This window comes from Rhinoderma darwinii, chromosome 11, assembly GCF_050947455.1.
Source record: "Rhinoderma darwinii isolate aRhiDar2 chromosome 11, aRhiDar2.hap1, whole genome shotgun sequence".
Taxonomy (NCBI): Eukaryota; Metazoa; Chordata; class Amphibia; order Anura; family Rhinodermatidae; genus Rhinoderma; species Rhinoderma darwinii.
Genome location: NC_134697.1, coordinates 35,444,881 through 35,458,904, shown reverse-complemented (window position 1 = coordinate 35,458,904; position 14,024 = coordinate 35,444,881). Strand labels below are relative to the sequence as shown.

General features: G+C 40.3%; 1 protein-coding gene and 1 long non-coding RNA gene across 2 annotated transcripts in view; one reads left to right on the top strand and one right to left on the bottom strand.

Annotated features, from left to right (window-relative positions):
• TRIM8 (tripartite motif containing 8) overlaps positions 1-14,024 on the bottom strand; it is a 70,874-nt gene that overhangs the window by 46,308 nt on the left and 10,542 nt on the right. The window lies entirely within an intron of this gene.
• Positions 6,539-13,996, top strand: LOC142662849 (uncharacterized). The gene is made up of 2 exons (XR_012851014.1): positions 6,539-6,619; positions 13,554-13,996. It is a non-coding gene; the product is annotated as an uncharacterized LOC142662849 (long non-coding RNA).

The following is a 14,024-nucleotide window of genomic DNA, read 5'->3' as shown; positions in this document are numbered from 1 at the left end:
TAAAATTATAGTTGATCACTGGGGATCTCAATAGTGGGAGACCCTGTAATGAGATTATCCTCATGGGACCCTTCTAAGAAGAAAAAATAACGAAAATAAAAGGTAGTCGAAAGCAATGACCCTCTTTAAGTGTAGAGTTAAAAATTCTCATAGAACACATGCAGCGCTGCAGAGGATTTCAAAAGTCCCTGATACCGCGCCACAAATCAGCAGACTATCAAGCCTAGCACTCCAGTTGCTAAAGAGAGATGATTTTGAAAAAGTGTTTGTAAAAGTTCATTAATTGAGAAGCAACACTTTACAAGAGCCCAGCAAAGTGTAGTAAAAACCCTGAGGTTCTTCAATATAATTTAATTTATTTACCAAATGCAATATAATGTTATTCCAGGCAAGTAATCAAAAAGAATCACTGAACACGATCAACAACTCCCTCAATTATAAAATCATTGGAGTAAGCATTATTCTCTCCCTGATTTATTGGAAACATGGATTGATTAACTTTCACCTTCATCTAACAAAAAAAAAAGACAAAAGAAAAAAGAGCAATAACAGAAAAGATGCAAAATCGGTTTCCTGACAGGTTTCTATAAAACTCCCCCCAAAACGGAATTAATAGGTACACCTCCAAAAGATTAAATAAAAGCAAGAGCACCTAAATATTTCTAGGTCTTATTATTGGCCAACATACTTTTCTGGGGCATCGTTTTGCATAGTTTTCTCTCTTCAAAACTAAGGTTTCATGCGCACAACTGTATAACATACCGATAGGGAATTTAGATTGTGAGCTGGCGCTATATAAGTAACAGAAATAAATAAATAACGGCTCCATAGAAGTTCCGAGTTGTACAGAGTCATAATATGGCAACCATAGAAATCTGCGGGTCTATAGTGCACTTCTGTATACCTCAGATTCCATACAGTGAATACATAAGTTGGGTTGTTGAGTGGGGTTTAAAACCAACTTTGGCTTTTTTTTTTATTGGATGCCATATTATTGCTTCTATTAAAAAATATCTTTGTAATACGGTGTCGCCATACTGGGGAACCATATGGCAACACATAGAGTACCTAAGTTAGGCCTAAGGCTAATCATACATGGTAAAATTGTTTTTTTTAAGATTAGCTTTTTTTAACATGAGTTTTCATTTGGTAAAAAGTTTTGATTCGAGGTGACTAAATATTCGTAAACATTGTATGCAACAATCACTATAACTATTCATACCATTCTTTGTCTTGTATTGTCTTCAATAAGGTGAAAATATCTATTCTTCCTTTGATAAACTTGTTTGGGATATGTCCAGCGTACGTTCTCCGCCACGATTCCCATATCCTGTTACTCAGCCCTCTCTTGCAACCCACCGGAAAACATCCATATTGATATAGTTAGGCTCCTCCAAGCTGTCAACTCAACTATATAAATCATCAAGTAGATCAACTATAGATCTCAAATAGAGATAAAGTGCAGTCACACTTCACTAGGTCAATGAGTCATCTCACCCAACTATCATTCGAATGGAAAAATATGCAAGGATGATGCCTCAAGGTTATCACGAGTGCCTAACATCATTCTTATTTGTTTGCTTATAAGTTTAACACATTAAACCTTTTGTGGTAATAGCACTGAACTGGATTCCCCCTTTAGAAGCTCACGCTATGGAAACAAAGAATAAAAAATAGCTAAAAGTTATCTGCAGTACACGGTGGTAGGTTTAAATGAATGATATAGAGGAAATAACATTACCATATGGAACAGTCCAGAGTAGTAATTGAGATATCTGTATGTTTAGCACAATGTCACTTCACATATGGCAACCTGATCATGGCACCATATGATAAACGGATTGAATTTTTATTATGTGCGGATGGGGAAAATTTCAACCACATAAATGTGTACATACTTTGTGAGCACACAGGACCAAAAAGGATGATGGGGCACCTCTTTCTTCTACCACTATGGCAAGAAAAGGAGATGTTGTGCGCATAAAATGACACTATAAGGCCCCATGCACACGACCGGGCCCGCAATCACGGCCCGCGATTGCGGGCATGGCCGGCCGTTTACTGACAGCCGCATTTTCGGGCCGTGCTCACATACAAAGTATGGGAGCACGGCCCGCAAAATGGCTCCAAGCACACGACAGTATTTTTCATCAGTAATTACGGACAGTAATTACTGACAACACCAACTTGTATACCGCAATATAGATTGTAATCGCTCGCATCAGTGATGTCCACAATCTAAAGGCTTATTTCTTAAAAAGCCATTTAACCTATCAGTAAATTTTTTTGGAGTGAGGGAGGAAACGAGAGGACCTAAAGGAAACCCACACAAACACAGGAAGAACCTAAAAGCACCATGAAGACGTACGTGGTCAGGTGGTAACCTCGTGCCCCAAGGTAACAAGGCTAACCATACAACTGTGCCGCCCCTATTAGGCTACATTCACACGAGCGTATGAGATTCACGCGCGTGAAAAACGCGTGTGAATCTGGTCCGTGTGTGTTGCGTTATGAATCAGTGTGCTTTGCGAGTGGCATGCGTTTTTCATCTTTTTTTCAATGGAATTTATGCGCAAATCACGCACAGGACACGGATGTGCATCCGTGTGCTGTGCATGATTTTCACGCACCCATTAACTTCAATGGGCGCATAAGTGCGTGAAAAACGCACCAATATAGGACATGCAGTGAGTTTCACGCAACGGACACACGCTGCGTGAAAACTCCTGCCTGTTTGAATGGCCCCATTGAAATCAATGGGTCAGCGTGCTGTACGTGATTTTCACTCACAGCACACGGACGAGTCTGAATGAGCCCTTAGTAGGGGTATGGGTTTCCCTGCCATTAGGTTTGCCAAGCCTTTTTTCTAAAATTTTGTATGGACAGAATGACTATATGAAACCATTAGTTGCATTTTCTGTGAACCTCAAAATGACCATAACAACAGTCTATACAAGCACCCCCAGCTAAAAAATAGTCATGCAGGCACATTCTAAATTACTGTCACTGGCCAAAAGTTTCATATTTTATTGACTGTCCGTGAATTTACAGAAGGCTTTCAACCCTGCCTGCCATTTTCATCCAAGCTTCATATGCTCAAATATTGGTAAATCGAGATGGAAAAAAAGAATAACCTTCAAACAACTTTTCTATTGTTCCCGGCGTTATTTGGGCAGCGATGTGCTGCCGACCCTCTGCTGTGAACTAGAAGTCAGAGTGTAGCTTGATCATAGCATGTAAAAAATGTAATAACAGAGGGTGAGAGTACATAAAAAGCCATGAAAAGGAGAAGCCAGAGAGAAAACTGAGCCTTCCCAGTAATAATTATATCAGGATTGGGGAGGGAGACATACACAAAAACACAATTCTTCAGGCATGCATGGACACTAAGGCAGGAGCTTTTTAGAAATTGTACACAGTACAATTTCTATTAGGGTTACATTTTCTCCACCCCCAAATTATATGTTTCATGGCATTATGCTGTACTCCACAAGAATCAACAATGCCCCCATGCGACTAGCATACAATATTTTTAAATGCCTTAAATAATCAGAAATATTCTGTACACAGGTACAGCTGCTTTATCAAAGTGTTGTAACCTATCACCCGTCTTTTACATACCCCTTAACCTATTAACACAGCCATACTGTACAATAAGGGCCAATTACATGCAGGACTACAATGCGGAACATTAACGATGGAAGGGACTTCAATGCAAAAAAGCAAAAAGGAAAAATCCCATTTAAATTCTATACACATAAAGTGATTAATTCCCAATTCCCGCAGCCTAAATGCCTAAAAACATTCAATCTTTTTATTCGAGACGACTACAAATAATATGAAAACCTCTGATTATTAACTGGAAAAAAAAAGTTTGTTTTTTTCTACGTCCGTCAAACCATCTTTTGTTTGGTATTTAAGCCCCTGAAATGCAGAAAATAAAAGTTCTAATAAAATTGCCTCTATAAAAGCAATGACGGTTTCAAAGCAGAGCTAAATTAACTTTCCCCATCAAAACACTGTGCTGGCATTGGAGAACAAAGGGATATGAACAGAGAAAGAATCCCTTTGTCTGAATTTCACAGCATTTGGCTGTTCCAGCGGCTCTCATAGAAAAAAAATTTTTTCTAATTGTACACCTATCCTTCCACGAATTCATCTGCACTGTGCAGGATCTCAGGAATGCATATACAGCCGAATAATGACGGGAAGGGGTCATCTAGAGACCATGGCTGAAAGAGTTTAATATTTGATGCCAGAGGAGGGTCATCGTGAGCCCACATCCCTCTTCACCATACAAAGGTCACCGATTGCTGCTCGGGAACAGGCATCACTCTAGAGGCCAAATTAAGGGTAATTTCAAATTCTACCATCTGCAAAATAATGGACAAGGCAGGGAAATAAAAGGATTAGCTGCTATTCAACTTACTTACAAACATATTATAGGCTTTTAACCTCCATGGAGGAAGGGGGAAAGAAGCGTACACAAAAGCACAACACAAATTATATCCATTGGAAAAGACCATTATGTGGGTCATAAATCAGTAGATAAGGATTCTGTATCGGAGATGGAATACTTTTGAATTGCTGGTCTTGGCGGTGCAGGAAAGCAATGGCTTGAAATTTTCGGTAGAGTTGCCACCCGAGGGATTCAGTTAATATTATGTATTCATGGGCTGAATCCTATCAAATATACCGGTGTAATCCTGCTCTATTTGGAGTAAATAATAAAAGAGGCTATGGCAAGCGATGGAGAATATCTCCAATACACGGTGGCATACGGAGCACATATGGAGTACCTGTGATGTGTGGAAAAGGGAAATTTAACTTTTATCTTCGGACAGGTCATTGAGATATGAAGAAGATAATCTGCTTAATTTGAAATGTGTCTTCCAGAGCATATCCAGAGCATATCCCCCATATTTACCGGGGAGTCAGAAAGGATAGCTGTATGTGTGTGGCTAGATTTACAGAAATCTTCAATCAGTGATGAAGGGGTTTGGAGGTCTTGCCTGTTTTGAAAACTGGTTCTGGTTCTACCTTTATCGATCTGCTCAGATGTTCACGTCTGACATGTCAAAAGACAACTAATATTTTGACCAATTCTTAATAAAACGAAAACTGGAATTCTCCTTTAAATCTGTCATATATAATATACTAATAAGCTTATATAACCCTTAATTGCTTGTTGAATCCTTACTGTATCTATTGCTGCTTATATGCACTCTAGTGGTTTTAGAAAAATACCCATTTTGATACAATTCTTAAATTAACGTTCATTACTTAATCTACGTCATTGTGAAATACAGAACAATGTAAAATAAATATTTTTGCAATATACTTTATCTTTTTATTCTTGTTGCCATGCACTCTATAGCAGAAACAGGCGAGTTCACGGATTATTTCCTAGTGTGCTAACACCCCTCCCCCATTATGTGTGTGCAGTGGTCTGTTCTATGCAGTCAGCTGGAGAGAGTTGTGTTGTGGAACAGACCACTGCACACAGATAATGCGGGAGGGAGGCTATGGCTACACTTAGAAACAGTAAAATATATTTTTCCCGACTTCAGCAAGGCAACAACAATAGATAATTAAAATATAAAACAAAAAACATTCTTTTACACTGTTTTGCATAATTAAATGATGTGCAAAATGTGGGCCTAAACTTTAACACCAACATACACTCTTAGGCTGGATTCAAATGAGCATGTTCGGTCCGTAAAGGACGGAACGTATTTCGGCTGCAAGTCCCGGACTGAACACACTGAAGGGAGCCGGGCTCCTAGCATCATAGTTATATACGACACTAGGAGTCCCTGCCTCTCTGTGGAACTACTGTCCCGTACTGAAAACATGATTACAGTACGGGACAGTTGTCCTGCAGTGTGTTTGGTCCGGGACTTGCGGTCGAAATACGTTCCATCCTTTACGGACCTAACATGCTCGTGTGAATCCAGCCTCAAGATGAGGGATAAGTCACTTAATATAAATTGGTGCAATTTATTATCTTTGAACGTGTGCGCCTATTGTCTGGCCGATGTGCTAAATCTACATCAGGGCCTGGGCCCGGTTCCCGTGGCAACAGCAGATGCAAAGTGCTTAAAGGAGTTGGCTAAGGAAGATTTGTGAGCAAAATTTCTCTCTGGACGAGTGCAGTGGGGCCCTATCTATACACAGTAGAATGGTATAGCCGACAGATTAGTCCTATGCATCCATGGGCTAACTGAATATGACTAAACATGGCGTCAGTCGTGTGACAACTCCCGAAAAACACCCACATCATGTGACCTCTAGTATTCAGTAAGCAATAGGTTCACATGACATACACGTGTTGGGCCAACATAGAGCACACATCCATGGGCTAAGAGAATAGGACTAACAGTGGAATCACGATGAACAACTACTTCACTGTTCATGTTTATAAAATGGCTGCCTGTCTCTAGGTGATGCATAAAATGGCTGCCTGTCTCTAGGTGATGCATAAAATGGCTGCCTGTCTCTAGGTGATCTTGTTAATAAAGTTAACTGTAAAAACACACGTACACACAGAGGAGACAGTGAGAAGAATATAAGAGCTGCTCCTCACAGACCCTGACAGTCATGATGATGAGATGTTGCTGTAGGTAGAAATAACTTCTGCTCCTCAATAATCTACTATTTACCTGTTTTAGATACCTGGACGGCGTTGAGTGAATGCCAGTGGTCACATGATGAGCGGGTGGTGGGTCATACGACTGACGCCATGTTTCGTCTATTCAGTTAGCCCATGCATGTATTACACAGGACTAATCTGTTGGCTGCACCATTATACTTTTTAGTAGACATAGGATATTGAACTCTTATAAGAAAAGGCATGTGAGCAGAATTTTAAATACATGTTTATTAGAACATTGCCATGATTTCCTATTCAATAAATAAAACAAAACCGACAAGCCCTTTAAATGACATCAGAACAAAATATATCTTTCCACTATTTAACCATCCCCCTCCCATCTCACACCTACTCATGTCTTTGTGAACAATCACGTGGCAAGTAATGCTCATTGGAGACTTCAGAACCTTTTTTTGTAGGCTATAAAGTGCGGAGACCTCCAGTTTAATTGGGCCATATATAAACCGCTGACAACAAGGTCATTTTATGTTTTTTACACTGTGAGCAAGACAATATATTTGCAAAGATTGCATGCTACTGGATGCCGTGCATTATGGATTTACAGTCTTATTAAAGGGAATTTCCATCTGGAAAGTATTTAGTATTATTAAAAAATGACCACTAAATGCCAGTTTGTCCCACATTGACCGAAATACGAACTGCATAGATCAGATCCCCTAGTGGCAGCAGCCAGCCACCCAAGATCTTTAAGAGAATATGTATGGGGAAGGGATCGATCCACCCCTGATGAACTATATTAGGCAAATGTCCATTTTCATTTCTGATGTTGATTTCATGAAAAAAACAAAACAAAACAGGGGGTACACTTTAAGACTAAACAGGTCACTTGGATATTCCTACACCAAGAACTCCCCTATTCCAGGGGTGTAGCTATAAGAGGTGCAGAGGTAGCAGTCCTACCCAGGTCCAGCAGCCTCAAAGGGCCAAAAAGCCCCTCTGCCACATAAAACACCAGTATCATAAATGATAGGTGGGAGGCTCAGTTACAGGGGTACAGGAGCTTCAAGTTACGCCTCTGCCCTACTCAAATAAGTGAAGGCCCTTTTACACAGGCCACTGATTGGTCAAACAAGTAACGATCCTTCGTCTCCATACATTACAGATCACAGCTACTTGTGAAAGGTGAAAATCGAGTGCCTATCGGTGCTCGTTATCACTGCCCATACAGGGCCGTCTAAAAGGACGTTAACACCAAAGTGTCTCCAAGGCAATGATCACGCACTGCTGCATATGGAAAGCACTGCAAATAACCCCTACAGACATGACGTGTACCAAAGGTTGAGAAACTAGGACTGCATTATCTTCACTTACTCATGGTGCAACTTGTGCGGCATTGAATAGCAAGCGGAAAACTATATTTCAGCATTTAGGCTGGGTTCACATAGAGTTCTTTTACGAGTTTTTGGGCGCGGAAACCGCTCCGCAAAACTCGCCAAAAAAAGGCCTAAAATGCCTTCCATTAATTTCAATGGGAGGCGGGGGCGGTTTTCTCCCGCGAGCGGTAAAATCGGCTCGCAGGAGAAAGGAGGGACATGCCCTATCTTCACGCGGTTACGCCTCTGACCTCCCATTGACATCAATGGGAGGCAGAGAAAGCGTATTTCGCTGTGTTTTATGCCCGCGGCGCTCAATGGCCGCGGGCGAAAAACGCAGCGAAAATCGCCGTGCAGGGAGAGGAAAATCTGGCTGAAACTTCCAAACGGAATTTTGAGGCAGAATTTCCTCCTGCAAAAAACTCTGTGTGAACCCAGGGAACAAAAAGCAACATTTTAAGGCTATGTTCACACGGGGTATTTTGCCGAGTTTTTTGACGCGGAAACCGCGTCGCAAAACTCGGCAAAAACGGCCCGAGAACGCCTCCCATTGATTTCAATGGGAGGCGTCTGCGTCTTTTTCCCGTGGGCAGTAAAACTGCCTCGCAGGAAAAAGAAGCGACATGCCCTATCTTCGGGCGCTTCCGCCTCTGACCTCCTATTGACTTCAATGGGAGGCAGAGAAAGCGTATTTCGCGCTGTTTTATGCCCGCGGCGCTCAATGGCCGCAGGCGAAAAACTGCGCGAAAATCGCCGCGAAAATCGGCGTGCAGGGAGAGGAAAATCTGCCTCAAAGTTCCAAACGGAATTTTGAGGCAGATATTCCTCCCCCAAAATACTCCGTGTGAACATAGCCTTACATGCATAAATTAAATTATATCAGAAAATTCTAATGATTATTTAACGGAAACCATTTGGCTCAATATTATTAATAATAATCTGTCTACCAGATAGGGATGTCCCTCAGAAGTCATTCGCTGCTCAAAATTCAGCTGCCCGTAAAAATTCACACATCGCAGATTACTCACAAATTTTCTGTGCAGAACCTGCACAGAAAATCTGCAATTATTATAGCACAATGTATGTGGATTGGGTTTTCAAAACCTGTAGCAGAGAATTTCCAATCTGCAAAATGTCAATATTATTACAAATTTGTTTTGGATTTTAACACAGGGGATTGTAGCGCCGGTTTGTCGTAAATCTGCAGCAAACAAATCTGCGATAAGTGAACTCAGCCTAAAGAGAAAATCTTATGTTATTTATATGTGGCAATAAAACAAAGGCATACATAAAAAAAGGCAAAAAAAATTTTTTTTCCCAATTTCGTTTTTTTCTACTCCTATTTTTATAAAACAATTTCAATACAGAAAGCAAATGGAAGACAGACTTATAGGCTGCAGCGTGTGCTATTCTATGTGCATACTCCGTCCTTAATATAGCCTTTTATTCTTAACCGAAATCACAAAGCTAAAGCAGCTCTGACATGAAAATTCAATTAAAGCCATAAATTTAATTTATTACAGTTTAGTATTAGACTTGGGACAGCAGAAATATTACTAATTGAAAACATAACTCAAGACTATGGCAAATAACATACACTGGGAAGGGAGCCACCAGGGCCAAGCGTTAAGAAACTTGTGTAACATGGGAGGGTCCGTAACTGTTCGTGCTGTAGTCCATGCAATATTACTGGAAATCTATCACACGGAATCACTGGCCCTGACCTACCCAACACACTCTGTCCAGTGCACTATTTGTAAAGCTGGATATATTTGTACTTATGGAGATATGTTCTTCTAAAAACATTTGCCTAATACCACTGGTATCAAGAGTATGTGCCACCAATCAGTCAGTACCTAATGAATGCCAGAGCAGTGCAAACCTAGAGGATGGTAGCCATTCCTGGATCAAATTAAAATGAGGATAGGGAAACCCTTGAAAATTATTATCATTCCTTGGGAACCCCTACTTTCAATCTTACCTCACAAAAGCTTAGACGAGTAAGTCGTCGTTCACATCTGCGTCGGGACTCCGTTCATGGGTTCCGTCGGACCTTTCCATCAGGGGAACCCATGAACGGAATCCAAACTGAAACCATAGTTTTCCGTTTGCATCACTATTGATTTCAATGGTGACGGATTCGGTGCAAATGGTTTGTCTACTACGGTATTGGTTCCGTCAAAACAACGGAACCCTTACACAACGCTGACAAACCATTTGCCCCCGGCGACGCTATGACAACGGCCGGGGGCAAGCATATGCTTTTTTTTAATTAATTTTAATTAATATAAAGCTTTTTTTTTTTCTCAAGTATGATTTTTGCAGCGGGATCGCATCGTTTCCGCTGCAAAAGTTGCAACACATGGCTATTTGGTGCAGGTTTTACATCCCCATTGAATTCAAAGGGGAAAACCCGCAACAGAAGAGCAACGAAGACGTAGCGTAAATTGACAGGCTGCGGATTTAACGTTTTTTGTTGCAGATTTTTTCTGCAACCTGTATATGAGATTTGTTCAAATCTCATTCATTTTGCTGCTACTGTAAATGCGGATGTATTTTTGCACAGATTTCCGCAGCGTAAATTCTGCAATATTTACACTACGAGGGGATCCAACCCTACAGTGTGACCAAAGTACCTCAAAATTCCTGTTGTGCGTAATAATATATTATATAATACTAAAACCTACAACTCATCAGGTATTAAGCTCTACGTTTGTGGACAAGTCTTTGGCCCAGTTCACACAGCGTTTTTTGGCGCCAATTTTCACGGAAACCATGTCAGAATAAGCACAAAAAAAACTGTCCCAAAAGCCCAAATCTTCCCCCATTCCTTTTAATTGGAGGTAGAACGTCATGCCCTATCTTGGAGCAGTTTCTGCTTCTGAACCTTCATTAAAATGGGAGACAAAAACAAAATGCACCGTTCATTTGAAGTGGTTTTTGACCAAAATACACTTGCAGTTTTTCCATTTGTTAAGTTAGAAAAGCATAATACGTGTCAAAAACGCTTGCATTTTAAAATCTGCCTCAAAAATTCAGAGGGAATTTTGGAGGCAGATTTTTTCTGCTTGACAAAAAACACAGTGTGAACAATCTGGAGATTTACGGCGTTTTCTTGGCTCTGATTCCTAAGCGGTTTCTATGTCAAAATTAACACAAAAAAAACTCTGTGTGAACTGGGCCTTAGAGTTTACAAAACGGTACACATTAAATAGAGCTAATTAAACTGTTGCAATCTTGCAGCACAAAACAGACGGTCTTGGCTGCAGAAGATATTCAGACAAAGAATGGATTGTAGGTGGGTGCTTTCCACCGATAAGACACTGACACAGCCCTGACCATATCCTTTGTTTAGACAGGGTTAACTGAAACGCAGCTGTACAGTGGAGGTTGTTTTCCTCAGAGAGAAGAATTTCCTTTGCTTGATCTGTAAGGCCTCATCTAAGCACTGCTTCAGCTTCCTTCCATCTCACAAATGAAATTTCCTGTGTTAAAATTCCCATATTTAAATCAACCTACATGGAGTAAAATCTGCAAGGCTACGTGTTCATGGGCGAGCTGTAAAAGGTCAAGTAAATCGCAGAAACATCATTTCACTTTACAGTAAATACAGGTATGAACATAGATCACCAAGTCATTCAATCACACGACTAGGTTATGATACTTAAAGCAAACAGAAAGACGTTCACATACAATATAACGTGACCTACTTCGTAGGCAGACATTTGTCTGGTTTGAGAGTTTTCGGTTACTTTTAATCTGGACTTCGTTAATTCAGTAAAAACAGGAAATTCCAACCGATGGAACGTTACAATTATAAAACCAGTCATTTTGTTGTGTATGTATTCAGCAAGATAGAGTTGAAGTATGGTGAGATAGTTGGTGCCAATTCCTAGGCCTCATGTAGTGCACCTGTTCTACAGCTTTTATACAGCCCATGTTAAATTATTAACTAAGAGGAAAAGTTATTCCTGTAATCTACAACCGCTAGAGGAGGCAAAAATCCCATAAAAGAGGGGTCAGCAACCTTCGGCACTCCGGCTGTTGTGTAACTACAACTCCCAGCATACCCTGACAGCCGAAGGCCTAATTATTCCAGCCAAAGGTTGTCAGGGCATGCTGGGAATTGGAGTTTCAGAACAGCTGGAGTGCCGAAGGTTGCTGAGCCCTGCCATAGACCATTTTGTAACATGAGCAGTACACACAAGAATCCATGTTGTGAATAGATGGCATCTTCTCTGGTTTTGAAATTCTCCAAAAATTTCTTCATACCTGATGAAATAATAGCAAAGAAAACATGGTGGAGTTGCTAATAACTACCATTTTGGCTTCAAGAAACACTCCATGCAAAATTGATCCACTGTGTTATGCCTAGTGCAGGGCCAGAGGGGTCGGTGCAAGACATCTATCTGTGATGTGTATTACATCCCTGAGTCATGAACCACCGGGGGGCCCTACACTAAGCATGTGTAGCAGATTTGCCTGGAATGTTTCTTTAAAGAAGTTGCCCGGTTTCGGAAAATTAATCTTATTTTTTGCATAATTAAAAGTTGTACAATTTTCCAATATACCTTCTGTATTAATTCCTCACAGTTTTCAAGATCTCTGCCTGTTGTTATTTGGTAGGAACATTTACTGTTTACTTCCAGTGGATAAAATTCTGTCCATGGTCATGTGACTGACACAGGTGCTGGGATCGTTACAGAGTCATGTGATGGACACACAGGTGATGGGATCGTTACAGGACCCAGCTCTGATACACATACTGTAACGAGCCATGCACCTGCATGTCCATCACATGACCATGGACAGAATTTTATCCACTGGAAGTAAACAATGAATATTCCTACTGAATAATAACCAGATTTTGAAAACCGTGAGGAATTAACACAGAAAGTATACTAGAAAATTTGCTGAAAATGGACATCTCCTTACATTTTTCAAAGGGATCTGGAAAATGGCGCCTGAAACATGGTTGGTATGGATAAGATACAGGTGTTGTTTTGCCATTACTCATGATAATATACCTATATACACTTAACAGGAATAGGGGTCTTCTGCCCATTGATCATAGTATAAGGGGTGGATAATACAGTAGTCTTTAGGAGACAGTTGGACCAGTATGGGAGCAAGTTAGACCTTTTTTGGGCATCAAGCTTCTGGGCCTTGCCCAAATCTGCTTGTGGACTTTATCTATTTTCTGCTTACTCTGTGCGTAGGTGATGTGATATATAAAAATTTGAGTTTTTTTGTGAATAATTTCTAACTCTGATGCATTTTACTGAACATTTAATGACTAATAAGCAGGAAATCAAAACTAAACCCAATGGTATTTGTTACCCATTAGACAGGGTGAATGCCTGAGTAGCGCTGATGAATATGTATAAACACAGATCAGTTCTCTCTTGAGCTTCTATTGGTTTAAGAAATTTATTTTTTTTGTATTCAGCATGCAAGATACATAGCGCGTTTGTTCGTTTTCTTCATGATACACGTATGATACTTTTCACACAATGTTAGCTATACAGAGAATGCTAATGGCAATCTCCAATCAAATATCTCCACAGGGTACAAAGCTCTCCTGGTTTCTAGGAAATAAAGAAACAGACAGCATGCTAAAAAGTCTCTCCTTAGAAATAGAGGAATCCAGCCGTATACTACAGCACAAAGAAGCTGCAGCCTATTGCTTCAAAGTGAAGTTCAATCAGCACAATGAAGGTGGAGGTGGCCAGGAAATGTCCATCTTAAGATTTTCGTCCACCCTTCATAATTGGACACTGCCAGAATATCAATGGGCAATGTCTGTGCACACAGCAGGCTATCAAATACACAAAGATGTAATCTAGCTATATTGCAAGCACATTCCATTCTTCGAGTGCAAGGCAAAAATAGGGTCTAATGTCATTATGGAGTCATTCTTTCCCACCTAAGTCTTAGCAGGTGAGGAATTGTTTAAAACTTAAATGGATGTAAAAAAAAATAATAAGAAATAAAAATCGATCCAAGTGCATTGATGATTTGTCATGGCTTTTGACAAG